The sequence below is a fragment of the Caretta caretta genome, chromosome 8 (genome assembly GCF_965140235.1).
Source record: "Caretta caretta isolate rCarCar2 chromosome 8, rCarCar1.hap1, whole genome shotgun sequence".
In the NCBI taxonomy this organism is placed as follows: domain Eukaryota; kingdom Metazoa; phylum Chordata; order Testudines; family Cheloniidae; genus Caretta; species Caretta caretta.
The window spans coordinates 81,539,668-81,554,128 of NC_134213.1; positions in this window are offsets into that span (position 1 = coordinate 81,539,668).

Genomic DNA, 14,461 nt, shown 5'->3' on the forward strand with positions numbered 1-14,461 from the left:
ATACTTAGCCTCCCAAATCTGGAGATCTATCAGAGATGGGTGGAGCCTCCTAGGAGCACAGTACACTCTTGGACAGAATGGTGGAAAAGGGAAAGTTACTCTCCAAAGGAGAATGGGAATCACTCATTCCAGGGCAGGGAGAGCCAGTAAAGAAACTTGTTCTATAATGTATGAGGTTTTTTTGCCTGACTTTATCCTTTAACAACTCTTAATGAAACAAAAATCCTTCCTTGAAGTAAGGCAGATATTTTAAATTTCTAAAGACATAAGGAAAAACCTTCCTGTTAGGGCAACAAATAGAGCCTTTAATTTTTTTAAGGCTTTGACAGATTGTGATAACTTATTTTTACATTTCCTTTCATTAATTTTTTTCCTCAGCAGTTGATCCCTACATTTTAAAAAAACCCTGAGAAACAGCAGCTGCATCCTGTCTTCTATAAGTGGTTTTAATTCATTAGATTTCTTTATCCCTCCTTCACTCCCCATCAGTATTACATCAGCTTCTATCTCCTGCCACAAGCAAGCATAATTCCTGTTGTGCTTCTTTCCAATATCCAATTTGTTATGATGTATTATGCATGCAAATGTAATTGCAGAGGAGGAGTTAAACTTAGTGACAGTTTAAAGAGGCATGTTCCTTTGGCTGTGTCATTTACAAAAAGCAGCAGAAAGAAAAGTGAGATAGAGTGATGCCCTGATGAAAATCTTGGCTTGCCAAGATACCAGATGAAACAATGGGACTGTCTTAATCAACCACATCATCTCTTACACACAATGAGCTCCTGATACAGCTGCTATTGTCATTGGGTATGTGGTAGGGTTTTTTTTCTGTACCATCTACCATACTGTTTGTGTATCTGAAACTAATTCAACTCAGTTTGTCAACACCCAGCTGAGCATAATCCATTTTTTCCTAAGACCTGTGCAAACCTTTGAAATTCCATATTAGTTAGTTTCATGCCATTTTCTCATAAAACAGAATAAAAATATGTAGTAATGAAGTGTAAATAGCATAGTAGGTGTCTCAACCACAATCTCGTGAAAGACAATGTATAAAAATGTGTATCTTTCAGTGCAAATGAGGATAAAGGTTTTAAACACAACAAATGACATGTTACCTAACACTGGAATTAAAAAGGCATATCTATTGAACTAATTGTAAAAAATATTTTGCTCTCTGGGTTTTTTCCTCCCTCAACAAATTGCAGTGGTAGAAAAACAGCTTTTAAAGCCAAATGTTTTTCTTTATATGGCCGAGCGATGTTGTCTTCAGTGTATTTTAGCATTTTCCATCTCAAATATTTTTGCATCATCTCTTTAAGGGCCAACACCTCCCCTAAGAAGCCAGACCAGGTGCTGGACAGATGTGCAGGAGAAGGATTAATCCATTCAGACATGATGCAGTTTAGGAGGCTGTTTTCCCCCATGTGCTCTCCACATAGCAATGGATCCCCTGGCCTTTGCTTGGGTTGCTCATGCCCTGAGACCCTTCCACATGCAGCCTTACAGTTAGCTCATGCAGAACAGCACTCCATACACTTCCAGGGGTAGGGGGTTCCACTATTACCATACACAGTCAGCACATTGGAAACATTAACGTCAGCTCAAGCCCCTTCATGGTCATGGAAGAGAGGGATGGATTTGCCTTTACGTTACATTGTCTTCAATGGGCTGCACTGATGTAACTATAGCCAGGATTTGGTGAAACTAAAATGTTTTATGCTAAAGGGTTTATGTAGACAGGAATTGCACAGGGGAAAAAACAGATGCTTATTTCACAGAGGGTGCAGATTTAATCAAATTGTCAGTATAAAGAAAAATGGGAAATCTTTCAACGGTCAGTTGGGAATGTGACAGTAGTATCCTAAAGATCAAACGTAAAATCAGTTTAATATCACATTCTCTTTTGGGGTTTGTTATCCTGTCCTTCAGGCGAGATCTTGTCCACCTCTACTATATGTGATGAGGGAATTCTGTGCCAAAAAAACCTAAAAATTCCACACAATATTTTAAAATTCTGCGTATTGTGTTTCTCAAAATAACACAAAATAATCACACCAGTTTCAATTATTTTGGCAATTTATTTCAAAACACCTGTCAGTAAGTGTCTGTAACAATACAGACGACAAAAAAGATTCAGGAAACCTTTTTTGACACACAGATTCTTAACTGGGCATCTTAATACAGGGCTTTGAGTAATTCATTTAAACTACAACACAGAAATATATTTCCCAAAACCCCTCAGAAGTGGTGCAAATGCTTGAGGGAGTCAGGTAATGGAGGAGCTGAGGGAGAGGAAAGTAATTGCTGGGACAGAGCCTGGGAGTGAACCTCGAGGGTTGTTGGGTGGGAAAAGTATGGAACATTATTTTTTGGGGAGTGAGAGATTGCATATGCCTGATTGTATGGATGAAAGGGATGTGCATATGCCTGATTGTATTGATATAAGCCTTGTTCCTCCTCACTGCATCCTCTCCCTACTGTTTGTGACTCTCATTCATGGTGTCAGATTTCAGAGTGGTAGCCATGTTAGTCGTATCAGCAAAAACAACCAGGAGTACTTGTGGCACCTTAGAGACTAACAAATTTATTTGGGCATAAGCTTTTGTGGGCTAAAACCCACTTCATCAGATGCATGGAGTGGAAAATACAATAGGCAGGTATATATACACAGTACATGAAAAGATGGGAGTTGCCTTACCAAGTTGGGGGAGGGGGTTAGTGCTAATGAGATAATTCAATTAAAGTGGAAGTGGGCTATTTATGATTTAATTGGGGATTGGTTCTGCTTTTGAGCAGGGGGTTGGACTAGATGACCTCCTGATATCCTCCCAACCCTGATATTCTATGATTCTATTTGCAACAGTAGAATACCAAGGGAGGAAAAATCACTTTTGTAGTGGTAATGAGGCCAATGTAATCAGTGTGGCCCATTTCAAACAGTTGACAAGAAGGTGTGAGTAACAGTAGAGGGAAAGTAGTATGGGGAAAATAGTTTTTGTAGTGATCCATCCACTCCCAGTCTTTATTCAGGCCTAATTTGATGGTATCCAGTTTGCAAATTAATTCCAGTTCTGCAGTTTCTCGTTGGAGTCTGTTTTTGAAGGGGGGGGGGTGGTGGTGTTTTGAGAATTGCCACTTTTAAGTCTGTTGTTGAGTATCCAGGGATATTTAAGTGTTCGCCGACTGGTTTTTGAATGTTATAGTTCTTGACTTCTGATTTGTGTCCATTTATTCTTTTGCATAGAGACTGTCCGGTTTGGCCAATGTACATGGCAGAGGGGCATTGCTGGCACATGATGGCATATATCACATTGGTAGATATGCAGGTGAATGAGCCCCTGATGATGTGGCTGATGAGGGTAGGTCCTATGATGGTGTCCCTTGAATAAATATGTGGACAGAGTTGGCAACGGGGTTTGTTGCAGGGATAGGTTGCTGTCTTAGTGTTTTTGTTGTGTGGTGTGTAGCTGCTGGTGAGTATTTGCTTCAGGTTGGGGGGCTGTCTGTAAGCAAGGACTGGCCTGTCTCCAAAGGTCTGAGAGTGAGAGATCATTCTTCAGGATAGGTTGTAGATCCTTGACGTGCTGGAGAGGTTTTAGTTGGGGTCTGAAGGTGACAGCTAAGGCATTCTCTACTGATGGTGTCATCCACAATTTAGAGTTTAAGCAGATGCTATGGGCTAGATCCTCAGCTAGTGTAAATTAGCATAGCTCCATTGACTTCTGATTTATACCAGCCACGGAGTTTTCCATATATTTTTTTGTAATGTATTTGAAACACCTAACATATTTAGGGCACATTAAAATAATATTAATTTAAAATGTCTGAACATCTTCTAGTGTTGCTTTCCATATTATTATTTCTATATGGATGTTTATTTGTTTTCTTTTCTTTTCCTGGCATGCTGTTTTGGAATAATATGACTAATTATTACAAATTTCTCTCTAGAAGTCACTTTTCTCCAGACACCCTTCCTATGGGCGAAACTCGCTTATTCAGATAGCTCACAAATTTCATCCCCTCATTTGTTTCTTTGTATAATGAAGTTGTAAACAGGAGTTATGAAATTTGAATGGTGATAATGTCTTACAATGAAGAATAATCCTAGTCTTACAGTGCATTTCAGAGAACAAAGCATTGCATTTTTATTGCTAGATCCTGAGCTGCAGCCAAAATGTACTTAGCACAACTAAGGAGGAAGGCGGCAGTGAAGGAATGTCCAAACCACTTAGGCAATCGTCAGCCTCATTTCAGTTTTCTCCCTGGTGTGATTTAGAGACACTTTGGGCTGCTCTAAATTATGTCTCATGGCCCATAGCCCCAAGAGGCGTTACTGGCCGTGGGGAATCACTAGAGTATCAGGACACTCCGTTTATGTTCACTTTCCCCTGGGAGCACACCCTATGCAGAGGAGGGGTGGGGAAATAATTTAGACTGCTGTGCCAACTCTGCATCACCCAGCAATTACACAGGGTGATTCCCAAGGATCCATTTAAGCCATTTTCCCAGGTGTTTTCTGCCCCTGAGGCATACAAAGCAACCAGAACAGACCCAACAATCAAGCCACACGTTTGCAAAGCTATAACAACTCATCTATTCCACATGAACCAGAAAATTGCTTTTACTCTTTACTCTATACATGTTTTGGCTCAACTTGGAGCAAAAAGCATCTAGTTTATTAAAGGGACTTCATTCAAATAATCTGTTCAGTACAGGCGCCTGAATACCCTTGTCTTACCATTATTTGTCATTACAGTTTCCACTATTCCTCAGATGTATGGGTCAATTTTAAAAAGCTGTCTTTTCCTTTAATTTTAAGTGTGATGACAGCTCTGTTTCTATAGCCCATTCATCCCAAGTTGCATGAATTCACCAGTAATGTATTTAGGCAGTGAGTTACAAGCAGCTACAGCATAAGTGATAATAGGCAAGTTGAAAGAGGACATGTTATCAAGACTATGAATGGGGTGTTAAAATGCATTCATCTCAAGCCAAAAGGAGTATCAAAATTACAGAAATCAATTAGGAATATTTAAGAAGAACAAGTCTGTTTTCCCCATCTCCTAGCAGAGGCAGCTTGTGTAATTCTCCATGTACATTTATATATTTTTATGTACCAAAACTTTCCAAACAATTTCAACTTATTTTTCTTTATACTATATGACAGCTAAAAGTCCATGGAAATAACAGGGTTATTCAGCCATCCAGTCAATCTCCTTGCCAGTTAATGTAGGGTTGTTCTCTATATTTCCTAATGTCAAGTGGAGGCTCTTGCAGTGGGGCACTGCCCCATTTTAAAAGAATGAGAGAAAATATCAGAATAAAATAAATATACCTTTATGCCAAGGCTATGTACCATTCATTGTTAAAAAGCATGGCTCTCCAGAGGAAGGTTCCAGGTAGGGGCAGCTGCCGTAGGGGCAGCTGCCATAGGCGCCAACTTCCTCTGTTCCCAGGGAGTGCTCAACCCCCACTCCACCCCAAGCCATGCCCCCACACCACCCATTTCCCCTCTGTCCCTGCCCTGCTTCTTCCTGCCCCCCCCTCTTCCCCAGCACCTCCTGCATGTTGTCGAACAGCTGTTCCGTGGCACTGGAGGTGCGGGGAGGGAGGAGGATGAGCTGATCGGCAGGGCATCTAGTCAGTGGGAAGCGCTAGGGGAGGGGAGGTGCTGATCTACAGGACTGCTGGTGGGTGCTAAGCACCCACTATTTTTTTTTGGTGGGTGCTGCAGTCCCAGAGCACCCATGGAGTTAACGCCTAAGGCAGCTGCTCAAAGAATGACTCTCACTGTCTGGTGCATATTCCATCAGTGAGCTCTAAATCGGAACCAGTGGTGACATGCAGGATTTCATTGAACAGCCCTGGCAAACACAGCAGACACTTAATAAGACCATTTAGAGCTAAGGCAAGTTACAGCTCTTCACCTACAAGTTGGATTTAGAATCACCCCAGAATGTGTGGAAGGGCCATGGACAGAGTGCTGTTGTGCTCTGGTCACTTCAAGCTGCTGGAATGGCCACTTGGGAGCTATGGGAAACTAATATAACTTATAGCAGTGCTAAGACTATTTGAACTTCCTTACGCAATGGAAAGTGGAAAAGTGGCTAAAAGCCATTTTTAGACCCAACACATTCAGAACTGTGCTGAGTGCAAGAGGGTCAGACCTGAGGATCTGACACACAGTTTTGTGACTCAGTGTTACTATTTTGGATCTGACACGTAGTGCTTCTTGGTCTAGTGTTAGTACCTTGGGCAATAAGTGACATAAAACAAGTAAAAACTCTTCAGGGTTCCAATTCAGTAAGGTACATAAACATGTCCCTAACTTTAAGAACACAAGTGGTCCCACTGAAGTCACGTACCTTGATGAATCAGGGCCTTATTCAAGACTAGCTAAAATAATTTAGTTTTCCGGGTCTGCCTTTGATTCATCTGTTTGTTCCAAAAAATTTTAAAGAAGAATTGCATATCAAAAGGGAAACAGTTGGCTTTGAACCGGGAGTCACACACACAAAACCAACTGAATTTCCAGCATGGTGTCCCCCACAGAGAGAAACTAAGAAACATGATTTTGAGCAATGGCTTTCAGTTCAGGATGAGTGAATTAAAAGTTGCTGGCAATAGGCTTTTCATGTGTTTCAATTAGAGTGAAAATGTGCAAACACTGGATGAGCTAAGGATACTATATTTCTTTGTTCTGTAGCATAAATACAAAATAAGCCATCGTTGCTTTCATATTTTCTACAGATCATAGAATATCAGGGTTGGAAAGGACCTCAGGAGGTCATCTAGTCCAACCCCCTGCTCAAAGCAGGACCAATCCCCAATTAAATCTATCTAGATCTAGATCTAATGGCCAGGCAGTTCAGATCCAGTTCTGCTCATTTGATAAGGCTGCCCATGCCACTTGCATTCTTTTTTTATATTGAGTCTAAAATGAATTTGAATGATCTATTGCTTGTTCTAAACTCCTGCCTTTATTTTTCCAACCCTATCTGTTTTTAAATTAATAATTTTCACTACCACATGCAATCTTCTAAATTACTTTTTAGAATACTGGCTATTAATATTTTAGGTAGCTGTGATGTTTTACTTTATAGTCTTCAATTTTATTTTACATTTCACAGGTTCCTGGTTGCAAACAATCCTATATGCAATTTTCTCATGTTGCAGCTATTTCTTGAAAGATCGGCTAATGTTGCAAGGCATTTGCAATACTGGGGGCTAAGTTAATCACCCAAAATGAGTTGTATTACTATCAGTGGTGTATAAAGACATCTCCTAGTGAATTACCCGGAGACTAGTGTTAAAGCTACTTTTACAAAATACCCGAAGCTGAAGATGGGCAAAAATAAGCATTCATTTCAAAGTCCTTTGAGCTAAGGAATCAGTTGTTTGGTATTTGTAGGCTTGAAGCTACCAAATATAAATAAAGTGACTGCATTTTCTTTTAAACAATATTGGTAAACCCTTGTGGATCATGTAAAGTTTCTGTGAAAGACAAACACGGAATGGCAGTTCTTGTCTTTCTATTAATTTGTAAAGAAAAGGAACTGCTGGCTTGTTGTCTGTTTAAGGCAAGCTGCATGAAATTCTGGACACCTACAGAGCAAATTGATGATGTATTCTATATACTACATCAGTTAAAATGACACTTGAACAACATCTACAACCTTGATATTTATTTACAAGTAGCCAGGAGGATGTGTATAATAGATGTATTTATTCTTTATGCAGTATAATTCTCTGCATGTATTTTATCCTTCCTTTAAATTCAGAGAGATATGTTAGGATCCTACAGAGTAAATGACTAGCTGGACATTTCAACATGCCCCTAAAATACCCAAGAGGGTAAACTTTGGCCACAATGCACAGGTACACAGGGTGCACCTTTTCTACAATAGCGTTTTCGATAATAGATACCACTTTACTGAAAATGCAATACCTATATTTAGGACTATCCTGCTGCCATCCAATGAAATGCATCTCTCTTCTTGCTGAGCACAAAGGAGCATTTAGATATGCAGGCTGAAGAACATAGTTAGGCTCCTCTGCCGGCCCTGATGTTTATTGGTTGCATCATGTGTAATGTCACAGTGCTGTTCTGTATGGACAGTAGGTTAAGGAGTTTTAGAGACCCTTAATCTGTTCTGTCAGAAGGGTACTTTCTTAGCAGACTGACTGCTTAGAGACAAGCAGAGGTAAATTCAGGGCTGCATTCTAAAACAGCAGTAGAGCAGTACTTATAATTATCTAGATTCTCTTTCTTGTCTGGAAAAAAATTGAAATAGGATTTAGTTACATTATAGTGAGATGCATTTTTATGAGGACAAATATATTTTGAAGCACAACTTAGTTTTCTTGAAAAGATAGAAAGTGTGAGGGAAAAGGTTTACATGGGACATAGTATTTATTTGCCATGCATATTTGATATGAGTTCATTAAATACGCAATAGAAGTGTCAACATAAAGTGCTGTTTAGATCCTACTATAAAAATGAACTGCACTGGTATTAAAATTGGAATGCACTAATCTGTGGTTAAATACAAACCTTATTTGCTATACGGCAAAGAAATATTTTGTTGACTATGGTTAAATAACCATATACTTAGCCTAATTCAATTTGCTCTTCATTTGTAAAGTCTGATAGTCAGTGTAACTGGCACTTTTACATACCATCCATTTGCCACTACATGAATTTTTCCTCTCACCCATTGACATTCAATCATTAACAATTATCACCAACCTGTGCGTAATTTAAAAGTATTTTCTCAGTCTCTCTGGACCATAGCCAATCCTTCACAGAAAGAGTGGGGGAAAGGGTGCATCTCCAAGGAATAATTTTCATATAACATACATTCGTCTGACTGAGCCGTAGCATACAAATATATTCAGTGGTAAAATAGTGTTTTTGCAAGATGGAGGGAAACTTCTCTGAGATTTAGGGGTTTGATTCTAAATACAGTTATACTGTTTTTTTAAATGACATAACCATGTTGACTTCCTTGGAGTGACTTCTGATTTTCACCTGGGTTCGATTAGAATCAGTCCTTTTTGAAGTGAGTATTATATGGTGATACATATACTCTGGGTTGGATTCTTCTCTTGCTTGCAACAGTCACTGGAAAGATACTTTCTTCTAGTGATGCGTATAAGAAAATAAAAATTGCCACGCTGGGTTGCCAACCTATCCCCTAAAAGTGGTCAGTACTTGATGTTTTAAAGGAAAATTCAAGAACCCTCACAATGGGTAATTATGTAAAAATAGCCCACCGGGGAAGTTCTTCCTAACCATGAGGTTAGTCTCTAAGGTGCCACAAGTACTCCTTTTCTTTTTGCTAACCATGAGAGTTAGTAGTCAGTTTATGCCCTGAAGCACGAAGGATTGCTGGTATCCTTTGAGTGTTTTACTCTGCATAATGTAACTTTTGGTGTTCCTATTATTCACATAAATGTCTAATGCTCTTTTGAATCCTACTAAACTCTTGATTTAATGATAGCTAGTGGTAGTGAGTTCCATGAGTTGGTGGAATAGCTTGTATTAAACTACCTCTTATCAGGCTTAAATTTGTTTCCTTTCTGTTTCATTGGGTGTCCTCTTGCTTTTTGTAAGAAAGGATGCTTGTACTGTTCATTATTTTATGTCTCTCTCATATCCCCTCTAATTTGTCTCCTCTTCAAATTACAGTCCTAATCTTTTCAGTTTTTTTATCTGAAAATCTTTTCATGTCTCTAATTATTTTCACTATCTGTTTCTGAACCCCTTCTACTACGTCTTTTTGAGAGACCATAACTGAGCACAGTATTAGGGTGAATGTGTGGTGTATCTCTAATCTTTCTTACTGCCATCCATCATTGTAGTATCTGAGTGTTTCCATATAAAATCGATAGCAATACCGAAGCCACTAATTGACACCGTCTACATAATAGCCTTCTGGTACTCTTGGTTTTCCATTCTATCTCATTCTCAATACAGTCCAACATCCTGCAGAGGGAAAGTTTCACAGGACCAGAAAAGAGCAGTAATGCTTTGTTAGACACTTCAAAAAAATTTAAACAAAGACCTTGTTTCTGAAGTGAAATGAAACATCTGGAGCTAACCTCCATATGGCCAAACAATATCAGTGTTATTTTTTCAGTAAAGAGTATTCAGTTAAAAAAAGAATAATGTAACATTATTTATGATCAGTCATTTTACATTTCTCATAGTCCCTCTCCAAATTACAATATTCCCCATTCTCCTTATTCCTTCTCCTCTCCTTTAACTTCCTTGCAACATTCTGTTCCTACTTCTCTAGTCTTCTGCACTTTCTCCTCTGTGGGAAGGATGATAAGACTTCTCAAGCAAGCCAGCTACTATTGAAAGCATATTTTTAAAGTTGCAGTTGGGGCGTTCTGGGTGCAGGGGCAATGCCCTCTGCAGGGGGGTCCAGGTGAAGGTGGTTGGGGCTCAGCAGAGGGGGTCTGGGTGTGGGGAGATGGGGTTAGATGGGGGATCTGGGTGTGGGGAACTCAGTTTGGGGTCTGGGTCCTGGGGGAGTGGACCTTGATGGGGTGGGGGTCCAGATGTAGCTGGCTGGGGGTTAGATGGGGGATCTGGGTATGGGGAACTCAGTTTGGGGTCTGGGTCCTGGGGGAGTGGACCTTTGATGGGGTGGGGGTCCAGATGTAGCTGGCTGGGGCTCAGTGGGGTGGGGGTCTGGGTGTAGGGGGCTCATTGGGGGAGTCCAGGTGTAGGTGGGTAGGGCTTGTCCGGGTAAGGGTTTGATGGGCCTGCTTAATGGGGGAGCCCCAACTGCTGCTGAGGGAGCACCGCATGCCAGGATCCTGCTTCCCCAATCCCGTTTTCTTCCCCATCTAATCCCCTTCCCCCACTGTCCCATCCACCTCCCCTCCTCTCCCCCTTTGTTCCCCAGTGCCTATTTCTCCCACCTGCTCAGCCTCCCTTCCCTCATTTTCCTCCCTAGCCCCACCGCGGGAACACTCTATTGCACGGAAAACAGGAAGGCTCCCAGCACACAGAAGGGGACCATGACTGGCACTAGGACCCAGGAGGCGGAGTTTAGCTGCAGAGTCAGTGGAGCCCGTACTCAGCCTCCTTCAGCTGGGCAGCTCTGCACTTGCAGAAATGGAGGCGGGGGGGGGGGGGCAGCAGTGGCACATAACCCCATGTGCCCCCGCCATGTCTCACCTCCATTTGGGAGGGGCAGTCCCCCCACAAAACTGCACCCATGGTCATCCCTTCCCTCCCTCCCCCCCACCCTACAGTGTGTCTTCCCTTTGCTTCCCTGCTGTTTTCTGCAGGGAAGCATAGGAATTCTGCAGGAGGTGGGGGCATTCTCTGAGAGTGCGCAGTACCACAGAATTACCCCAGGAGTAACCCACTGAATGTGAGTTAACAGTGTAGTGCTTCTACAAAAAAGGCAAATGTCATTCTGGGAATATTAACAGGAGTGTCGTATGTAAGACGCTGGAAGTAATTGTTCCACAGCTTGGCACTGGGGAGGTCTCGGCTGGAGTACTGTGTCATTCTGGGTGCCACACTTGAAGAAATATATGGACAAACTGGAGGGAGTCCAGAAGAGATCAACAAAAATAAGAGGTTTAGAAAACATGATCTGTGAAGAAAGGTTGAAAGAATTGGACATACTAAATCTAGAGAAGAGAAGACTGAGCGGGAGACATGGTAACAGTCTTCAGATATGTAAAAGGTTGTTACAGAGTCTGTGGTGATCTGTTCTTCATGTCCACTGCGGGTAGGTCAAGAAGTAATCAGCTTAGTTTGCAGCACGGGAAATTTAGGTTAGATATGAGGAAAACTTTCTAACTATAAAGCTAGTTAAGAACATGTGGCATCTGTCATTGGAGGTTTTAGAAAACATTCGTCAGGGATGGTCTATTTATAACTTAATCCTGCCTCAGTGCACAGGGATGGACTAGGCAACATCTTGAGGCCCATTCATGGTCTCCTTTTCTAGGATTCTATTATTCTATACATATCCAGAGCTGGAGCACCCACGGGGGAAAATTAGCGGGTGCCCCGCACCCACCGGCAGCCCTAGCTCCCCTTCCTTGCCTCCTTCTCCCTCCCAGTACTTCCTCTCTGCCCCCCCCCCCCCCGCCACTTAACAGCTGTTTGGCAGGGCTTGGGACTTTCTGGGAGGGAGGAGGAGAAGCGGGGATGTGGCACGCTTGGGGAGGAGGCAGAGAAGGGGCAGGGCAGGGGCGGGGACTTGGGGGAAGAGGGCGGAATGGGGGCGGGAATTGGTGGGGACTTTGGGGAAGGGGTTGGAATGGGGGTGGGGCGAGGGCAGTGCGGGGCCAAAGGTGGGGGGGGCGGGGGTTGAGCACCCACCGGGCAGAGGGGAAGTCAGCGCGTCTGATTCTATATCAATCAATCTATCAGATAGATAAGCAAGACTCTGGACAAACATTGTTTTGGGTCTTGTGTGGAAAATGTTCATCTCTGGCAAAACATATACCCACAAAAACAGGGAAAGAAAAGAAGTATTGGTCTAAATATTCATGGAGGAGAAAACAGCTAAACGATAGCATATTGTACATAGTGAGTTCATTACATCCTTCATTAAAGATTATAATGAAAAACAGATTTTAATAGTAAGGTATAATTCAAAATAATTAGACAATTAGATGAAATACCTCATTAAATAATGAGACTTGTGTGATAAGAAACACTGATGGTTATTTTCCATTGTAAACTACATGAGTTGCCAATGGTGTACAGCTCACTATCACTGTGTCCTGGGCTCTACTTTTGGTTTTTCCTCCATGTAGGGAGTGGTGCAGGGCTGCACTGTGCCAGGAGAGCACTGGGGGGTGTCTGGCATGCAAAGGACATATACCTACTGCAACAACACCCTTTCAAATGGTACAGCAGCATACGCCACCCCCTCTCCACCCTCAGCATGGCTATGTGCCTCTATTTATGGTGTACTTTGCATGCCAGGGTGCATCACTATGTCCGGGAAAGCCCAGAGACTGCCTTTGTAACTGGCTGATGCTTAAGAAGCACACAAGGCATTAGGAAGGCTCCTTGTTCCATGTACCACACAAGTTAATCATAGCCTGGCCTCATGCTAACTAACAGAAGTATATTTAATTCAAATGGTTTTTACACCATATTTGTGAGAATCTGCATTAATATTGTACCATTATAAAAGATGTGAGCCTTCAGCTCTGACAACAGCCTCACTGAAAAGTATTTCTCTGGACTTTCCTCTTGGCTTGTCACATGCAGCCCATTGAGCTGTGACAAGAAGTGGGGTTGATCTACTTCAGTCCACAAGAGCTAACGGAATGGGGGGCTAAGCTTTAGAAGCATGGCTGACCCTAAGGTCATTTATCATTTACGAATACATAATTTGCCCAAGTGCATTCCTTAGGGCTGCTAGGGATTGCTATGGGATGAACTAGAGAGTCCACAGCTGTTTCGAGGAGAGTGAAGATCAGGACTTGTAGAGGGAGAATGGTATTATTAACCAACATGTGTTAAAAGTTCTACAGGGGATAGATATATCATTGTTTTGTGTAACTCATAGAACAGATTTATTTTCCTCCATTCTCTTCGATAACCAAGATTTAATAATGTTTGTCTCAACAGCAACTGTTGAGTTTAAAATGGTGGCTGTGCGTGAATATTCACTGATAGCTGCCATTTTGGAAGCAACATAGTTTGTTTTTTAAACAATCAGTTTGGACCAATTTCTGCTTTCAGCTATATCCATCTACTGACCTGACTTGTATACATTTCTTTTCATTTATACTGGATTAACTGGGAGCAGCATTTGGTACTTTGACAATATGTTCAGACTTGTCCTACGTAGATCTAGAATGTCAGTTAGAAATAATGTGAACTTTGTCATTTTAAAATGATTTTAGTGTCCAAAGCAGGCAAAGCAAAATGATCCTCTAGAGGAACATACCACCTGCCAGTGCTGATTTAACGAAGCAAGAGTTTCAATGCCATTTGAAACCAACAGACATATATTTGTGTGCGTCCATATCTCAAACAGCTCATCAAAACTGTATGAGGGGACTGGGAGAAAACCATTATCAGGCTGAGGCCAAACATGCCAAGTTTTAGCCTGAGAGGAATTTGTATCCTGAAGTTATAAGCCACTATAATAGAAGTGCCATCTTACCCTTATCTATAGTGGCACTACTGCTTTGCTACAATATCCTCTCTCATAGCATCTGTGAAATTGTAATCTGTCCTATAGCTGATAACTGAGGAGGAGATGAAACCAAGGGACATGCTTTGAACTGCCTTAATTTATCTGCACTGTTTTTTGTTTTTTTTTTCTGACACGCAGAACAGAAAGGTGAGCAGAGGGGCCTGAAGTCAGACAGCTGAGTGCCTTGGACATGCCCAAGAGAAAGCAAAGCAAGGCACATGATGAACATGTGCTTCAGTCACTGGCTTTTGCATTTATAC